Below are 20912 nucleotides of genomic sequence, written 5' to 3' on the forward strand. Positions count from 1 at the left end.
GTAGCCACCTTTCAGCTATCTAGTATGTTTTATTCATAAACGATTCACAATGATCGCGTACTGATACAGGAAATTCATTTCCCTTATTAACAAAGTTCCGTAGGTCCGATGAATCCCATATTCACTTACGAGGCGAGTTGAATAAATAGAATCTCCGCTGCTGGTCTGAAGCAAACAGTTTTCAGCTTCACCAACGTTCATTAGACAGTGTCAAAGTTACCGTATTGTCTACAGTGATGTTACTGATGTCTCTGTGAAGTCTGAAAGTTATCTCAGAATAAAAAGCAAAACTGACAAGCCCTAACGACCCTAGATGCAAATAAATTATTTTAACTGATTTGTTTGTGAGCTCTTGATAAAACATTGTAAATAATTACATAAGGAAACACGTTTCTTGCCTATAGTTCGCAATATTTGGTTTCATATATCACGCGCTAGGGTTTAGGTTAAAAGCCCATTTTTTAGCGTTTCTGTTTCGAATTACCACGTAATTTCTTTGATGTTGTAGATTATTTCATTCACAATACACCATAAGAACTGAACAAATTTGAAACAGCAACGCTAGAAAATAGGCGTGTAACCGGATGTCAAGATTGTGTTAAATTAAACAATAATTTGTGAAACAGGTAGAAGGGTTTGTTTTCTTGTGTAATGAAACCTAGCGAAATCCATCCCTTCGACTAAAACCTCTTGAACCTAGTTTCTAGTTCAATGAGCTAACGAAGAAGTATCTCCCACTCAGACCATAACGCAATCTAATCTCTCCAGAGAGCCCCCTATCATATTAGCAGCCCTACGAATTAATTTTAGTCGTAACTTTTCGCTCCCTCTCTAAAACTATATCTAACGTCCCGCAACATGCTCACTGCTTTACTTTCAGAAATAGCCAACCTTACGTGAAACGAGAATTTATTTTCGCCGTGAAGTTGTGCCACATAAAGTTCGAACTCATCGCAAAAATGAAATCTATAAAAACACAGGTCTCGCGTGATACTTGAATACACATACAAATAACAAGTGACTCCTACCTTAAGATCATAAAAATACTGTGTGAAGGTGGAATATGCACAGCTGTATCTGTCCAGTTTTGCTGTGGGCTGTCACTTGAAATAAAATAATGAATAGCAGCTTGACACGCTCTCAGGCGAAAGATGCAGGAAGCATCACCTAGATCAAAGATACTGCTGTCGTAAGCGTCAGCCTTTACAACTCACAACGTAGACGAAAACAAATTTCAACTTCCCACAGTATCTCTCTTCCGTGATATCTCAATTACAGGCAACTTGATGACACATGTTGTCACGAGACGGCGGACTTAGACCGGGTTCAAATTTCAGCAAAGCGACTGGATTACTCGTTAAGTGTGAAAATTTAAATACTTGTCTCCAAAACGACTTGCCTCCAGCATAAGGAGACGAAAGCTTAGATGTAGCATTATGATGAAGATCACTCTTATAAGACCTAAGAAAGTAACTCAAACCTTATGTATGTCAGCTATGCTATTCAGAGGACTGTAGAGATATCCAAGAACCGTCTTAGTGCTGAGAAATGAGTACGTGAGAAATATTTAACTTTATGACCACGACATTTTATGTTCGTTTACATTGCACGAAAGCCTAGAGTTTAAACACACAGTACCAGAGAAGATGGAGTAGCAGTATAATTGTAATATCGGACCGGCCACCATGCCTTACCTTTCCCTAAGTTATTTACAGCCTTCACGGCACTACGCTTTCTTTAAGACACCATCCCTAGGCATAGCCAAAGTGAGTTTAGAAAACTGAGAAACATGAGAAGGAACGAACATGAGCGCTCTGTAGTTTGAGCCTGCCACCACATCGCTCGCCGCCCTCGTATGACGAACTATTTAGGGAAGCTGTTCTGGCATCCAAAAGGAATCGGTCGTGGTCTCCTTGAGAATTGATCGTAGCACTCTCTGATGAGCAAACCGTCAGCTAGCTGCGCCACGGTATCTACGTCCAGATTATGATCACCCGAACGGTGCGTGAATTCACCATTTACTCTGACTGTGCAAGTCGTACGCTATTGGTAGAGGTCTGTGCAGATGCGGATATCCGCAGTAACAGTTACTTTGTGGATGAAAACATGCGCAGATGCAGCTCCGCGGGTATATCTACTGATATCTGCAGTAGTAATAAGGGAAGAGTGCTGTACTTGAAGGATTTTGCGCTAGGAATACATGATGTCTCCTAGTCGGTGTTTCATCCAGTGACAATTTCTAAAATTACATGAAGGAATGCGCAATGTAAACCCCTAAAAGCAGTTTCCGGCATCTTCTACTGCTTTTGTTGTTGTAAGACATGAGGTTGTGTTTTAGCAGGGTTTGTAAATATTAAGAGTTCCACATATTTAAATGCTGTATAATATATTAAAGCTATTTTGTGGATACTGTTAATTCTTCAGTTACGGAGTTTTAAGGTGAGTAAAGTTCTCTATATTTTTAAAACTAGTAACATAACGTGTGGACAGTTAAGGCATACTTCGTCAGTCGTGCACTATCTTATCTCTTGAAACGGTAGAAGGTCTTCTACCATGTAACACGTGATATTTGCAAATGAACTGAGCATCTTTCATATTTCAACAACGTTCTTTCTCTAGAAAAATGGAAATTTGTATTAACTGCCAATAGCTTCTATTTCAAAATGTTTTAACTTGACTCTGGTTTTTGATAATATTACTTCTTAATTTGATTTCATTTGCTGATTATTGGTGTGTAGTACAGTAATAATGTAATACATCGACTATTAAATACAGTACTGAGAAGACATTCTCGATTTATCACTTTTAAATTTGAATAGAATATTTGTTCCCGGGTGGAAGACATTTGGAAAAAATCTTACTTTTCCAGAGTAATTTTTGTAACTTCGGTAAAAGGCTGAAAAACACCTAATTTGAGTTCTATCGTCACACAAAATGGAATATTTAACTCCTGTGACAGAGCTGACTAGAGGCGGAAGTCTGAGAAGTGTTGGCCGGCCGCTGTGGCCGAGCGGTTCCAGGCGCTTCAGTCTGGAACCACGCTACTACTACGGTCGCAGGTTAAAATCCTGCCTCGAGCATGGATGTGTGTGGTTTCCTTAGGTTAGTTAGGTTTAAGTAGTTCTAAGTCTAGGGGACTGATGACCTCAGATGTTAAGTCCCATAGTGCTTAGAGCCAAATTTGCACCATTTGAGAAGCGTTGCAAGGTAACGCTCTCCCCTGCTGCATGGTTAAAAGTTAAAGAAAAGTGTCGGTATTACAAGGGTCATTTGGGAAAGTAAAGAAAGTTTTGTTTTCACACTTGACTGTGTCCCCCCCCCCCCCTCCCTCCCCACTACCATCGCCAACACTGCGACCGCCCACTGACCTTGGTACTCATCCGCTTCAGTTTAGCGGGCAGCTACGATCCATCAAGGTTTGCTTATTGCTTAGCTGTTCGACTTTAAAATGTGTAACAAAACTGAAGATCCCGCCTAGTGCCCGATCGAAATTACAGACATATAACTGAGGTTTACGGTAAAGTGATGAACGAAGTGCCAGTTCGGAACTGTTGTATCATGTTTACTGTCGGATGGATGAACGTTCACACGAAGATCGCTCGGACCAGTCCTTAGTGGTGACTAACGGACTCAAAGCAAGAATGGAAACAAGAATCCAAGAAGATAGGCGTATCGCGATTAGTGGACTGCACTAATTCTTTCTAATCATTTCAGGAACTGTTTTTCAGAGATTGTTCCGGTAGTGATCTGGGCTATAAAAAGAGTGTGCTAGGTGGTTCCTCGAATTTTGTCAGATAATACGAAATCAAACGAATGGCAGCTGCACTGACATTCCTCAGTCGCTATGAAAAGAATGGTGATGAATTTTTGAATCACATCATCGATGATGATGAGACTTGGATATCACATATTACACAAGAAACAAAGCGCCAGTCGATGGAATGGCATCATTTGCAATCCCCTACGAAACCGAAAAAAGCAAAACAAATTTTCAGTACCAGAAAGATTATAGCTACGGTGTTTTGGGATCATAAGGGTGTCAGACTCATCGACTACATGCCTAGAGTTGAGACCTTAAATACAGAGGTTTATTGCCAGACGCTTCAGCGACTTCGCCGCGCCATTAAAAACAAGCGGTGCAGAATGCTAACCAGTGGACTCATTCTCCTTTACGATAATGCAAGCACACAGGACTTACTTCAGCGGTTTCAGTGGGAAATTTCTCACTTCCACCATGCAGAGCGCATTTAGTTCCAAATTATTATCACTTCTTCCCCACACTGAAAGATTTTTTGAGAGAACAGCGCTACGGAACTGGTAACAAACTTAATGAAGTAGTTACTCAGCGGTTCAACATTACAAGTGCCTAAATTTGAAAGGTGACTACATGAAAAGTTAGCTTGGACATGTATGTAAAATGCAGTTTCGTTTAATTATATCAAATAAAAATTTATGCATAAAAAGTTTCTTTACTTCCTGAATGACTCTCGTATTACATGATTTTCTTCAAACTGTGACACTTGTGATCAGTGAACTCGATTGCATCAAGAAACACCACACATCTGTTTTTAAGGGCGTGTTGAAAACTTGCAGTCTGTGGGTATTCTTGGAATGTTTGCTAGGTCGAGATTCAGCAGAAATCTATTTCAGACCTTACCTTCTGGCTACGACCGCTTTTATCTGCACCTATTGGCTCTCCGTTGTTCGACCTTATCTTTCGTACAATTTGTGAAGCGTATTCTGAATGACATCTCTGGCTGCTGGCTACCTGCAATGTGCGAGTTGTGAAGTCTCTGTCACCTTCATTTAACGCTTTGTAGTGTTTGAACGACAAGCTAAAGAGTGCGTCGGAGTAACGTCACTGAGAGTGCGTAATATTGACACCAAGAAAATGATTTTGTGTTAGGTAAAGCAGGCTGATTGCACATTAATGCGGGAAACCTAATTCAGATTGTCAATTTGGCAGAAATTTGTTTTTGTTTTTCATGAGAAAGGGAAAATCAAACATATGGTGTTTTTTTAGGAGTAAAAATGTGTATTCTCACACCGGGCACGAAACAATATCCGCGGATGCCAATACGGAACTTGCAAATGCGATGCGGATGCGGGCAATTGTTTATGCCGTAATGCTAGACGCAGAACAGCTTTATCAGCAGAACACATGTAGTGCAACAGTAATATTCATTGCCACTTAAGAAGCTTCAGTGCACTGTATTGAGGTGGAACGTTCGTGACAAAACGCAGGCTGACCTTACTGACTTTCAAACACACATAATTTCAAAATTATTAATATAACATGCACAATTTTTTAACAAAGCCATACTCGTACGTATGGTGAACCTGTTGCATCAAGAAGCACCTTCGACCAAAAAAAATTAAGAATGAGCAGAAGCCGTATCTACACTCTTCGAAATGGAAGAAAGTAATGGAAGATAGGTTCACCTGCTCGTATGGTAGTTACAATAAATTATTTTTTAGGAGTAGTTACGATGGTAAAAAATTAAACGTAACCAACTAACGAGCCTACCATATATATATATATATATATATATATATATATATATATATATACCTTCAGTTTTATTCCGATCTTGATGAAATACTGTACCCTTTACATTCAAGACAAGAGGAAGATAACTGTCTACACAAGATTTCGTTATGTGACTTGAAACATACATAAATGAGAAAGGTTCTTACCAAAATCTCTTAAGTGATTGGCCGATTTACTTCAGATTTCTACATGATCCCTTAATGGACATTTGGACGAGCATAGGCTACATGTTTTTTTAATTTACAGAATCTGTAAATATATATACAAAATATATAAAGAAGAGACGTTGCTAACAAACATTTCGAAAAGTACTTGGCCGATTTTCTTCAAAAATCTGAAGCGGAAGCCTAGAATCTGATATTTATGAATACCGCAGGTGAAGACGTATTCATTCGTCGCATTACGTTGACACCCAGTGATTCAAATATGTCCTTCGATTTAAAGTGATTGCATTTTCCCATGCAGCTTACATTCGCTGTGAGTATCGACAAGTCACAGGGCCAGTAACTTTGTGTGGCAGATTTAAACATCCCAGGATACTGCGGCTAATACGAAATAAATAACTATAACCTATTGTCTTATTCCAGGATGAAATTGTGTCCCCGTAAATGCGATCCTAGTTTTTGTCGAGTTACTAAGGATACGTGGATAAATAACGTTACTTTCGTCGAATTAAAAGATTCGAGTGCAGAGAAGGCAGGGCTGAATATTAGTAGAATCTCAAAGCATAGAAATCTACTATTTGAGTAGTATGTGTGTGTGTGTGTGTGTGTGTGTGTGTGTGTGTGAGAGAGAGAGAGAGAGAGAGAGAGAGAGAGAGAGATTGACTGCATAGTGAACTTTGTGGAAGCAATGAAGCAGAATTTTGCAGCTATTTCCTCATAACTACGATACTGTCGAACTACACACGAATGAAGGACAATAATACTACATCGACATAAAAAGAATAGAGACTGCCAGTTACTAAGAAATGATTTCGCGCAGCGCATTGTAGTCCAGTGAAACTGTCAGAAAAAAAGCCTGTACCTTGCAAAAGGTGGGGTAGAAGATTTTATTTTTTTAACTCGTTCATATTGTTGGAAAGGTTAGAAAACCGAGTTTTGCCAACAAAATTTCTCTTGGGAAAACTTTTTGCAGTCAAAAAACTTCGAAAATTTCGGACTTTTTTCAGTTTTTGCAAAATATCTCAGTTTCATTTGCTCCTATCGCTTTGACGTCTAATTTCTTTTGTAAAGAGCACAAAATTCACTACAAATTTCATTTTTACCATTTTTTTCTACTCCCAATATCTAAGGCCCTACAGCGCGTCAAAAAATACAAATTTTTCTAATTTCGAGCAAAGTGGCAAATAACCTAATTTTTGAACACTGTTATTTCAGTTTCTATTTGTGTGGTATAAACATATTACTCATCATGTTATTCACTGGAATTTACCATCTCACTCTGCTGCAGGGCCAGGACAAACAGCATCATATTCAATAACTACGAAAACATTCACGTCGGATTGCGTGAAGTTTATTTGTGTTACAATATGTAATACGTTTGCATGCAGGTGCCTTATATTTTCTACAGTTGAATGACGTTAGTGATCAGTTATAAGAAAAAGTATGTAGGAATTGTTCTTAGCGGACAAAAGCGTATTTATTCTTTGGCGGGCGGAAGGCAATTATCTCTAGTGATTGTTCACAGAGCGCTGACAGCTATTAGCACACAACAATAAGGGTCCTACATTTTGGAGTCGCTTCCATTCAATATATGTTGTGGTGCTGAAAATGAATATGTCTGACATGAATTTGTGTTTCATTTGCGAAAAAACTGTGGTGAGTGGTGGATGCAATGTGAAAAAGAAAGGACTGAGCACACTTATCGATTGTAGTGCTAAACGCAGGGAGTCTGCTCACACCCGTTTTTTGAAAACGCTCAGTGAAGTGATGATGCATGAAGCATGCTACAAGAAGTACATTAATGAGAGAATGATAGCAGCAAACCTTCGACATCCTCAGGAACCAACAGGCGTGCTACGCCGGTCGCAGGAAAAAGGTCAGTTCAAGTTCAAAGAGAAATGCTTCTTAGGTGCAAAAGGGAATTCTGATGACTTTTTAACCAAGCAGTTAAGACTGCCATATGCCAAACGAAATTTTGATGGAGGGTACCTTATCCACAAAGTGACTTGGACTCGAAATGTTTGCTTCAAGTCAATAGCCCAAAGCTATGTTTCTTACCAGCAACGTGAATTTGGGTCTCAATTTGCTATTGTATTTGATGGGTATCCATGTGAGGGAGACAAATGTAGCACAAAGAGTGCCGAGAGGATTTATAGGTCCAAAAAACATTCTTCGGTTGACGTTGTGGTTGAATCAGAGATGGTGAACCAAGTCCCTCAGGACAAGTTCTTGTACAACGAACGAAACGAGATGCGTTTGATCACACTTCTTAAGAAGGAATTTCTGGATTGTAGCGTTGAAGTGCACCAGCCACAAGAAGATGCTGACGTTATGATTGTAACATCTGTCATTTCAAGGACCAAAGATTTTGGTAGTGTTGCCATTGTAGGAGATGATGTTGACCTGCTTGTGCTCATGACCGGTTTGGGGCAAGGCATTGAAAACTTATTTTTCTTAAAGCCAGGAAGAGGAAATGCAGAAGACAAGTGGTTTTCCACTGCATCTTACAAGTTTGACAGTGAATATATTCTGTTCACTCACGCCTTTAGCGAATGTGATACAACATCCGCTTTTTTTGGCCAAGGAAAAATTAAGTTCTGCAATATTGTTGCGAAAAATGAACACCTAACCTCAGCGCTTTGCACATTCAATAAACCACATGCTACCCGTGAAGAAATAATAACAGCAACAAAACAGGTTACTATCGCATTGTATAGTGGAGGTGTCAGCAGTTCCCACACACTAGACCATTTGCGGTACCAGCTATTCGCCAAGTCTGCCAAAAAAGCAAACTGAATCTTGCACGGTTGCTGCACAACATCATTCGTTGCGGACTTACCAACAAGTCCAAAGTTGGATGGGAAACTGGAAACCTCCTGAGAAATAGGGCTGGAATCACAGTGACCACGGTCCAATACCCGTTATAATGAGCCAAGATCCAGCACCTGAAGCACTTCTTCACATTGTTTCATGCTCATGCAAGCTGAACTGTGGCGGAGCGTGCTCCTGCAGAAAAGCGGGTTTGAAATGTTCTTCAATTTGCAAGAAATGTATTGGGGTCAACTGTGAAAACGTGCCAAAATTTTTATATGAAGGCAGTGAAGAAGATGTTATGGAGGATGTTAAGGAAACCGCTGACGAAACCAACGAACTTGCTGAGGCTGACTCGCTGTTTAAAGAAGAGGTCAATCTGGGATCAACTCTAGGTACAGACCCCGAATCCGCAACTCAAGGTATTTATGGTGACACTGAGGAACCTGGCCCATCAAAACATTGGAAGTGATGCTCACATCTGTCTCAAGTGCGCTAATGTGCGATATTACAGATATTACACACCCAGAACTGTCAACATTTTTTAGTAACTGGCAATGCATTTTAATTGTAATAAAGCTACTTATTTTTAATGTCAGCTGTGTGGCTTTTATACACAAGAATAATTACCTACCTAATTAGGTTGCCTATTGCTGCTAATAGTAGTTCAGTTTCCTGAGACAACTTATTTTGTGTGCGTGTGTATGTGTGTGTGTGTGTGTGTGTGTGTGTGTGTGTCTCTTAATGACGTATTTTTATATTTATAGTTTTACAAATACCAGGGTTGAGGTGGCCCATAGTGAACTTAAAGTAGTGATGTAAGAATCACAATAGTTGGGTGCCCAACAATCCTCATGTTGCATACAGAGAAATTGAATACTTGAAAGTGAGGTGGTATATTCCAACATATAACATGATGTATAATGTTTTTATACTACAACAACAGAAACTGAAAAAACAGTGTTCAAAAATAAGGTATCTTGCCACTATGCTCAAAATTTGAAAAATTGGTATTTTTGGAGGCGCTGTAGCGCCTTAGATGTTAGGAGTAGAAAAAAATGTCAAGTATCAAATTTGTAGAGAATTTTGTGCTCTTTAAAAAAGAAAATAGACGTTAAAGCGATAGGAGCAAATGAAACTGAGATATTTTGAAAAAACGGAAAGAAGGCCGAAATTTTCCAAGTTTTTTGACTGCAGGAAGTTTTCCCAAGCGAAATTTTGTTGGCAAAACTCGGTTTTCTAATATTTCCAACCATATGAACCTTTTGCAAGGTATTTTTGCAATTTGACTGGACTATTGGTGCGTAACTGTTTTTCATCTTTGAACTGCTTTCTAATCCTGTAGTTAATTATATTAACATCAGTGGACGAGCGCCTAACTACAGGCGTGTCCTTACATTCCACCGGAAAAAGTCATATACGAGATGTGACACAAAAGAAATTAGGCTGATTCTGCAGAACCTTGTCTACCAAATATGTATTAGTGGTGGTCCCCTTTAAAGTAGGGTCAGTTTGAAACTAGACACATCTGCACTCATTTCTTCCATTGCTTAGAACACGTCTGTAGTAAAATGCTCACACACCGCCACTGTTTTGTACCGATTTCGATGATGTACGTCACACTATAAGGATACGGGTCAAGGTAGATAATAGTCGTGTACTAATAGAGCTCGACAAAATGTCTCCTAGTAATCAGAATAGTTTCTTTCGTTTTGCGTCTAGGTAGTAAGTTACATAAAACATAACTGATAGATAATGCCTAGCTCCTGCATCTATGGACAGTAGAGTGAGCGTGTATACGTATAGCATGGTTAGGAAGCAGTTTTTGCCGCATCACTGGAATGCAGTACTTTAAGTAATAAGGAAACGCATCGTGTTTCGCTGATATCGTTAACAGGAAGTAGCCTATCTCAGATGGATTACGTAATCAGATGGCGTGTTTTCACACAGGCTGCAAAAGGTCAAGGAATACAGAACGCCTAGCCGAGCTATATATATATACGATAGCACGAGAAACGTGCAAGATTTGCTGCTCCTCATGGAAATAGTACATTTTCGCTTATAATCCAATGGTACACAAAAGCACATAACACACTTTTGACGATACGCAAGAATAAAGACTGGTGGATATTTCCCGTCCCATCCCTCTTCAATATTTAGTTTTCCAGTCTGCATCATCTTAGGTGTACAAATCCAACTTTCACTTTTCCTTCACATTTTTGGATCATAAAGACCTCAGAGCTCGCGTTTAACAGGTACTTGATAATTTTACAGATCTACTTTCTTCTGATTTGAACCTGTGACTGAATTCACATATGTACCGAATGCGTTCAGCTACGTCTTTCGAAGCTCCTCGCTGCTTTTTGAGAGACTGCACAGAAACTTACCCTATCCTGTCTCTCTCATGCTCGTCACCAAGAACGAAAAAACGACATTGCACTCAATATGCACTAACAGTCGTCGCCTGTAATAAGCAGCTACACTTCAAAAGACACGGTACACAATTTGCAATGGATCGGCGTACATATGAAGAAAGAAAACTTTTCTAAGTAGGCATCTGAACTTGTCCACTGACACGTGTCACTTAGAATCGATCGCCCAGTTAGTTCAATCAGGAATTTGTTTCATTTGCCATAGTAAGGTTAAACAGTTGACCGCACACTGCAGATGGATACAAAGTGCGAAGGGGAAACTTTGTACACTAAACGGACACACAATGATATACATCAGCGCCACTTCCTCCAGAATAGGCTTCGAGGAAAATAAAATGAGTACTCCAGTCAAAAAGACTTGCTCCGTCACACAGGAACAGCCATTTCGTGATATTTAAAGCGGCTACAACGAAAACACGACTGAACAGAAAACTGGAGCAAGACGCATGTACTCCATCGTCCACAAGTTAAACAAAATCGTTAAACTAGAGAGTATGTCCAGAACAAGATTTCGGAAGTGTCATAGAGCACGGCGAAGCTTAATCACAGACATTTTACAAACAACAGTATCCAAAACACTTGAAACATGTGATTAAATACTTCCGAAATAGATGATATATATTTCAAAAACAGAATAACATTACCAGAAATTTTCTCAACAGAAAGAGAGTACATGATAGGGAATTTTTTTTACACCTAACTGCCTTACATGCTTTCTAGAGGCGTGACATACTATATAGGAAGTGAATAAATAGCTCTGTTGTTAGAGAATCTTATTGCTGAGAAAGAACTGCACAATGTACAGTTCACCGTGCGCCTCGTGGGCTGCAGTTCAGCACCCTAGGCACATAACGGAAGTTTATGGGATTAAAATCTGGATATCTCGATGGTCAGTTCATGACGCGCATATCTTCACTCGAGAAAAATACGTCCCCGAGAACAGAACGATTCTGACGGCCATTATCATCAATGAAGAAGAACTGTGGGATAACTGCACACATGAAAAGCGCACCTGTAGCTGCAGTATCTCATATCTTCCCCTGTGGGCATTAGCAGTATTCCTCCGATCAATAACGAAAACCTGAAGATGTACACCCTACAAACATAATGTCTCTGTGCACCAGAACCCCATCATTAGCAAACTGTTCCCTTTCAATGACGATTGCCTTGAGACGAAAGTGCGACAAGAACCATTCTGCAATCTGCAACAGGAATCATTTGTTAAGAGTTCTGTAACGGCTACAGTAACTCGAAGACACAGTAAAAGCTCACTAAATAAGTTTTGTTGTATCCGTGATCGCTTCACACAGAAAGGACAACTAAGACTAATAAAAAAGTTGTACCGGAAGCATATTCCTTATATTTCGAGTACGAATTAGGTAATCATGATGAACTGTAGGCTCTGCATGTTTGTTGTATAAGTTTTGATGTCAATCTTATAGAGTGGATGAACGGGTAAGACAAGTCAATGCAGTCTGCCGTGGCTATGGTTTGGCGTGAGCCAACTAACCATTTTGATGACTGTTACTTTTGCATGATCAACGCTGAAGCATCCTGAAAAAAATCAAAACAACAAAACTATCATCCGTCATTAGGCCAGTTCCGCATGGAGAGAGTTTTACCAGAACTGGCAGCTGTACTAGAATGGGAAGTTACTAAAAACCGAGAAAGTAGTGATTACAGTGATTCAATTGAGGGTGTTCCTGATACTAACTTACGTCCCACTTAAGAACCAGAAAACTCCAAGGACACCACTTAATCCAGCAACATGAACATCACGACTCAATCTGTGGCTCAGCCCTTTACAAGAAACAAGCTGAAAGTCTTTGTACAACATTACAAGAATGGTATCTTTTACATGAAAATACTGTTGATAGCGGGTGGTTGTAATTAAACTGATGGTGTTCCAAACGCTGTAGGGCGAGCTGCATAAATCGCAGAACGCTGAAACATCCTAGGTCTGCACTAATCGGTGCGCTCGCGGAGTATGCTGAAAAAATAATAGTTCCGCTTTCTGCCGCAAGGTGAAAATACGGCGCAGTAAGTAATCAGAATATGGCGTGAGTGCCGAAAAAGGGAAGGAAATACATAATAATGGTGGTTCTTTCACGTTTATTAGAATATGGTTACAACGTGTGTTCAGTATGGTCTGTATCCTTAACACAGCGTGGTCGACAGTTCCTGGCAGCATATCGCGTGTAATCAAAGCGATACCTCGTTTGTATGTCCTCCTTCAGATCAGGAAGAGTCCAGATACATCCCTGATAGACAAGATCTTTCAGATATCCCCACCACTAGTAGCCATATTGATTTCGGGCGGAATATCTGGAAGTCCACGCACCTTTAAATTGCGTAGAGATGACGCGGTCGTTAGCGAGTGTTACTCGAAGCAAATCTTTCATCTGGCAAGTGCTATAGGGTGTTGCCCCATGCTGCATGAAATTGGTAGTGTGGACTCAGTTGCGTTCTTGCGAAGCTGGAATCATGTGTTGCACGAGAAGGTCCGTATAACGTGCAGAAGTCACTGCACACCTAACAGGCCCGCCTGCGAGGTGTCATCTCCTTAAAGAAAAACTGACCGAGAATGAAGAAGCTTGTGAAACGACACAACACAGACACATAAGCTGTACGCAGTGGTAGTTCCTGCACAACATGTAGCAGAGAAGAGACTCATATGCGACAGTTCTGTGCATTCACGGCACCATGCAGATAAAACGCGCGTCGTCCGTCCAAAGAATATTCCCCGGCTGTATGTAATCCATTTCCATGTGGGCCAAAAAACGAAGGGCAAAGCCACTGCGTTGTAGCCTATCTCGGGGCTTCATTTGGAGCACATTCTAAATCTTGAAAGGATAACAGTGTAAAGTACGCCGCAAAATCTTTTGAACTGTTGACCAGGGGAGAGATAATCCCAGTCACATAGCTCGAGAACTGGCTGCAGATTTTTAGGTATGTACTATAGCTACAGCAACTTCACGGAAATGGGCACTTCCCTCTCCCTGCTGCACCACCTAATCCACCTGTTTCTTCCAGTTTCTTTATGATATTCTTTCGTCCATTTACTGACATGGGGCCTCTTTGCAGCTAATTACCGCTGCTACTGCTGCAGATCTGATAGAAGAACTTTACTAGCAGTGCACGGTCTTTCTTCTCAACAGCCACTGCGTTTAGTACGGAGAACTTCAACCTTGTAAACGCTTTAACCTACAGTCAATTCACAAATGAAATCAATACGTGTTGCCAAGTGACAAATAGCATACAGACGTGTTGTTTAAGACTTTCCCGACGTAGTAACTGCTTCATTGGTTCACGGGCATCGCGTCGGATAATGTTATGGAAGCTGCTTGTCATCTTCAGGTGCTTACTGACATGTTGCTGCAATGGCACGCCAATATATACGCTGACTCGCTAGAACGCGGGCAGAGCGTTGGCGCCCAGTTTAAGTGTGCGGACTTTGATTCTCCATCTGTGTTGACTCGGATTTGTTCGTCTGCGACCAACGGTGCATTAGTACCGCCAGTGCTCATTCCCATGCCTTGCTGAATTGAAATTCCCTGTCTCTACTGATCAAGTCGTTACTAATACGAATTTCGACTGCTTCTTTAATGATGGAGTCCCAATACTTGGAAGCGGACGATGGGATCTTTGTCTCTCCGTAGTTCATGCTGTGTCCCGTCTCAAGACAATGTTCAGCCACAGCAGACTTTTCTGGCTAACCCAATCTGGTGTGACTTCTATATTCAGCACATCTATCCTTAAGGGTATACGGAACGCCCTATGCTTACAATGTTAAATTGAGCTAAAAGTTAGGAACATTTTCTCATTTGTTATTTGGACGATACTATTGATTTTTTCACATAACGCAGAGGTATGTTCTGCATTTATGCTGAATTATAAATTTTGAAAAAATAATGTATAGTTTTTCAGATATTTTATTTTTTGTAAATGTTAAAAAAGTTATACATTTTAAGAAGTATTTTAAAATTTACATCCATTAATACACTCCTGGAAATTGAAATAAGAACACCGTGAATTCATTGTCCCAGGAAGGGGAAACTTTATTGACACATTCCTGGGGTCAGATACATCACATGATCACACTGACAGAACCACAGGCACATAGACACAGGCAACAGAGCATGCACAATGTCGGCACTAGCACAGTGTATATCCACCTTTCGCAGCAATGCAGGCTGCTATTCTCCCATGGAGACGATCGTAGAGATGCTGGATGTAGTCCTGTGGAACGGCTTGCCATGCCATTTCCACCTGGCGCCTCAGTTGGACCAGCGTTCGTGCTGGACGTGCAGACCGCGTGAGACGACGCTTCATCCAGTCCCAAACATGCTCAATGGGGGACAGATCCGGAGATCTTGCTGGCCAGGGTAGTTGACTTACACCTTCTAGAGCACGTTGGGTGACACCGGATACATGCGGACGTGCATTGTCCTGTTGGAACAGCAAGTTCCCTTGCCGGTCTAGGAATGGTAGAACGATGGGTTCGATGACGGTTTGGATGTACCGTGCACTATTCAGTGTCCCCTCGACGATCACCCGTGGTGTACGGCCAGTGTAGGAGATCGCTCCCCATACCATGATGCCGGGTGTTGGCCCTGTGTGCCTCGGTCGTATGCAGTCCTGATTGTGGCGCTCACCTGCACGGCGCCAAACACGCATACGACCATCATTGGCACCAAGGCAGAAGCGACTCTCATCGCTGAAGACGACACGTCTCCATTCGTCCCTCCATTCACGCCTGTCGCGACACCACTGGAGGCGGGCTGCACGATGTTGGGGCGTGAGCGGAAGACGGCCTAACGGTGTGCGGGACCGTAGCCCAGCTTCATGGAGACGGTTGCGAATGGTCCTCGCCGATACCCCAGGAACAACAGTGTCCCTAATTTGCTGGGAAGTGGCGGTGCGGTCCCCTACGGCACTGCGTAGGATCCTACGGTCTTGGCGTGCATCCGTGCGTCGCTGCGGTCCGGTCCCAGGTCGACGGACACGTGCACCTTCCGCCGACCACTGGCGACAACATCGATGTACTGTGGAGACCTCACGCCCCACGTGTTGAGCAATTCGGCGGTACGTCCACCCGGCCTCCCGCATGCCCACTATACGCCCTCGCTCAAAGTCCGTCAACTGCACATACGGTTCACGTCCACGCTGTCGCGGCATGCTACCAGTGTTAAAGACTGCGATGGAGCTCCATATGCCACGGCAAACTGGCTGACACTGACGGCGGCGGTGCACAAATGCTGCGCAGCTAGCGCCATTCGACGGCCAACACCGCGGTTCCTGGTGTGTCCGCTGTGCCGTGCGTGTGGTCATTGCTTGTACAGCCCTCTCGCAGTGTCCGGAGCAAGTATGGTGGGTCTGACACACCGGTGTCAATGTGTTCTTTTTTCCATTTCCAGGAGTGTACAAAATAATTCCACGTATCTTTTAATTCAGATATATTAGAAGGTCTTAAGGAACAACTACAGAAAATTTCATCTTTCTACTATAAATAGGTCCTCAGAAAATGTACCTTATACACAAAAAACTAAAGTTACGGGAAATTAGCTTCAAAGTTTTTACTTCAGTACAAGCCTGCTCCATAGCTTGTATCATCAGAATCGTCCAACAGCTTCCTCTTGATGGCTCTGCTATGCTGTCTAGCCATCTTTGAATATACTTTTATGGCATTATCTGCAGACCTGAGCCGTTCCTTGTCCAAACAAAGCATAGCTGCGGCAGTTCGTAGTCCTACACAGAGCCCCAACTTCTGCAGAACTTTGCACTTTGTTATATTGCCCACATTGACTGATGAAACAGCATCATAAACGCCAAAGTGAAGCGTGTTTATACCCACAAACACAGTTTTAGGTAGTCTATTCCATATCACATGGTTCACACACTAATTTGGATTTTGAGTCCGGCCATGAAGACATTTCTTTAGTAGACTAATATCTGCGAGGTCTCGGAATATTGGTTTTATTTCATCCATTATGGCAGGTGGCAGGTGATGAGGGTGATTGTATTGTTTCTTAGTTACCTTGCCTCTGTTGTACTTGCACCAACTATCGTCTCCTTTTGGACATAGCCCATGTTGGGGATTCTCATTGTTTGAAGCTGTATGAAAAAACAGAGCCCAGATTGCTCTTCTCATTAATTCTGCATCTGCTGTATTCTGTCTTATTGTTGGACCATAGCACTTCTGAATATGATCTATTGTAGCATCTGTCAGTCTATTTTTCCCATCTAAAGTTTTTCCATCGCTCAATTTCTTGCCTTTCATGCTAGCCTTGAGCCGTCGAAGTCTTGATCCCATCCTTTTCTAAACATGGCCAACACACTCCAGTTTGGAAATTTTCACATCGTTACCATAGGGTCTCAGTTCCTCAATTTCTTTGAAAGCCTTTGAGTCACCATCTCCAAGATAATTTATGTATGTAACGTTGTACCATTTTACTGAGCGTTGATAAATACTTCTTACACCAGCAACTTCCATACCACCACTTGACCCATAGTAATTTGCCATGCACTCCTCTTCATGTTTATTTTTAATTTTCTCCATGCATCTGCAATGCTTGGAAAGTATTGCCACATCAACTACCTTACCAGTGTCCACACTTGTAGCTGTTACTACACCATTCAGAGATGTGTGGCCTCTCTTCTGCCAGCTTCCATCAAAAGCTATGGACAAGTCTCTGCTATTATTATTTTCAACAACTGCTTCCTCAACAACATCTTTCATGTTTTCCTGTACCACATCTTCTACAGCAGAGCCTATTGCAATTATGTGTTTGTTAAATTTTGAAGGTGGAAGAGGGAGGTTCATCACACCACACAACATGGCACCTGCAGCCCTGCCCCTTCCTATATACCGTAATCCATAAACCAGTCTAATGTTTTATCGTATAGTTTACCTGTATCTGCAGTAACATGTGAGGAATTAAAGAAAGTAACACTGTGTTTGCAATAACTGCACATCAACTGTAATTCACTAGCAAGTCCTACATGTAAGTTTGTTTTCAATGAAGCACCACATTTTCCACATTGTTTGCAGCACACATTGTTCTCCAAAACGTCTGATAATAAAGAGACGTTAGTTACCTCATATTTTGTAGTCCCAGCATTTAGTTTCTTGTATTCTTCTTCAATTCCAGCTAGTTTTCTTCTTGAAGCACATTCCGGTGTAGTGGCAGCAGCATCACTCAATGTATCACTACCAGTGTTGAGGTTAGTCGCTACTGGGACATCAGATACTGATGAAGATGAATCAGACGAATTTTTAGTACACTTTACTTTCTTGCGCCAATGTACACGCTTTCTAAATACTTTCAGACTAGGTCTTGGCATGTTGCGGGAAAGAAAACTCAATGACTTCTCCACATACGACTTTCACAACAATGACATGGATGTACTCACAAAGGAAACAATACAAATGGTGCAGAATCTATTGTCAACTGTCTAGCAGTGTAGCCAACAGAAAAGCTAACTCTCTTGTGCTCAATTATATCTCTGGCAAGGCTGTCTATAGCAGGTATATTTCGCGTCTCATATACAAGGTGCGGAACATCGTGTGTCGAAATTATTTTAAAAAATCATTTAAAATAGTTCTATTCACGTCATCCAAATATTTTATACATGGTATTAAACGGGAGAGTCTAAATTTTTCGAAAATGCATTTACCCAAAAATCGATTTTTTCATCGAAAAACTCATTCCGTATACCCTTAACAGTGCGACACGTCTGGCGGGAGACAGATTTTATTTGGTGTTGTTTGAACAGCCTGCCAATATTAAAGGATACGCCACCAACACAACGGTAGAAAAACCACCCTCGTGAAGTTCTCTGTTTATTCTGGTTGCCCTTGAGCTTTAGTGCTTGCAGGTTTAAATGCATTGCGGATCTGTTTATCAGAGTACCCGTTCGCACAAACACGGAGTGAAGATGGCTAACTCTGCTGATAAGCTCCCTGCATCTGAGATAATTCTAGCCCTATGAACGAGAGTCCGCAACACACCACTGCAAAGAGATGGGTGATGGCAGCTCATAGCTCGTAAATATAGGTCAGTGTGAGTCGATTTGCGAAACACACTATGACGCAAGAAACCATCTTTTTTTCTGCGGACTAAGACATCAAGAAACGGGAGGTCTCCATTTTTCTCCACTTCCGTGGTGAAGTAAATACTGGGATGGAGGTAATTAAGTGTTCCGGAAATACAGGAAATGTTGCTGCTCCATGTGGCCAAACTACAAAAGTGTCGTCCACATACCTCCAGAAACATTTAGGTTCAAATGGCTCTGAGCACTATGAGACTTAACTTCTGAGGTCATCAGTCCCCTAGAACTTAGAACTACTTAAACCTAACTAAGCTAAGGACACCACACACATCCATGCCCGAGACAGGATTCGAACCTGCGACCGTAGCAGCAGCGCGGTTCCAACTGAAGCGCCTAGAATCGCTCGGTCACAGCGGCCGGCTGTTCTTTTCTGGTCTAAACTGTTTATCGTCCATGTTTCACTTCCGTACATGGCTACGCTCCATACAAATACTTTAAGAAAAGACTTCCTGACACTTAAATCTATATTCATTGTTAACAAATTTCTCTTCTTCAGAAACGCTTTTCTAGCCATTGCCAGTCTGTATTTTATATCCGCCCTATTTCGATCATCATCAGTTATTTTGCCTCCCAAATTGTACAACTCGTCTACTACTTTAAGTGTCTCATTTCCTAATCTAATTCCCTCAGCATCACGTGATTTAATTAGACTACATTTCATTATCCTCGTTTTGCTTTTGTTTACGTTCATCTTGAATCGTCTTTTCAAGATACTGTCCATTCCTTTCAACTGCTCTTCCAAGTCATTTGCTGTCTCTGACAGAATTACAGTGTCATCGGCAGTCTCTGACAGAATCACAATGTCATCGGCAAACCTGAAAGTTTTTATTTATCCTTCCTGGCCTTTAATTTCATATTACTTGCTCAATATACAGATTGAATAACACCGGGGATAGGCTACATCCCTGTCTCACTCCCTTCCCAACCACTGCTTCCCTTTCGTGCCGCTCAACTCTTATAACTGCCATCTGGTTTCTGTACAAATTGTAAATAGCCTCTCGCTCCGTGTATTTTACCCCTGCCACCTTCAGGATTTGAAAGAGAGAATTCCAGTCAACACTGTCAAAAGCTTTCTCTAAGTCTACAAATGCTAGAAACGTAGGTTTACCCTTCCTTGGCCTATCTTCCATGAGAAGTCGTAGGGTCACAGTATTGCCTCGCGTGTCCCTACAATTCTCCGGAATCCAAACTGATCTTCCACGAGGTCGGCTTCTACCAGTTTTTCCATTCTTCTGTAAAGGATTTATGTTAGTATTTTGCAGCCTTGATTTATTAAACTGATAGTTCAGTAATTTTCACACCTGTCAGCACCTGTTTCCTTTGGAATATGAATTATTATATTATTCTTGAAGTTTGAGGGTATTTCGCCTATCTCATACATCTTGCGCACCAGGTGGAAGAGTTTTGTCATGACTGGCTCTCCCAAGGCTATCAGTAGTTCTAAGGTAATGTTGTCTACTCACGGGGCCTTTTTTCGTCTTAGGTCTTTCAGTTTTCTGTCATATTCTTCACGCAATATTATATCTCCCTAGTCACCTTCATCTACGTCTTCTTCCATTGCAATAATATTGCCCTCAAATACATCTCCCTTATATAGACTCTCTATATACTCCTTCCGCGTTTCTACTTTCCCTTCATTGCTTAGGAGTGGTTTCCTATCTGAGATCTTGATATTCATGCAGGTGGTTCTCTTTTCTCCAAAGGTCTCTTTAGTTTTCCTATAGGAGCATCTATCTTATCCCTAGTGATATATGCTACTACATCCTTACATTTGTCCTCTAGCTATCCCTGCTTAGCCATTTTGCACTTCCTGTGGATTTTTTAGACGTTTATATGCCCTTT

The sequence above is a fragment of the Schistocerca piceifrons genome, chromosome 3 (genome assembly GCF_021461385.2).
Source record: "Schistocerca piceifrons isolate TAMUIC-IGC-003096 chromosome 3, iqSchPice1.1, whole genome shotgun sequence".
Classification (NCBI taxonomy): domain Eukaryota; kingdom Metazoa; phylum Arthropoda; class Insecta; order Orthoptera; family Acrididae; genus Schistocerca; species Schistocerca piceifrons.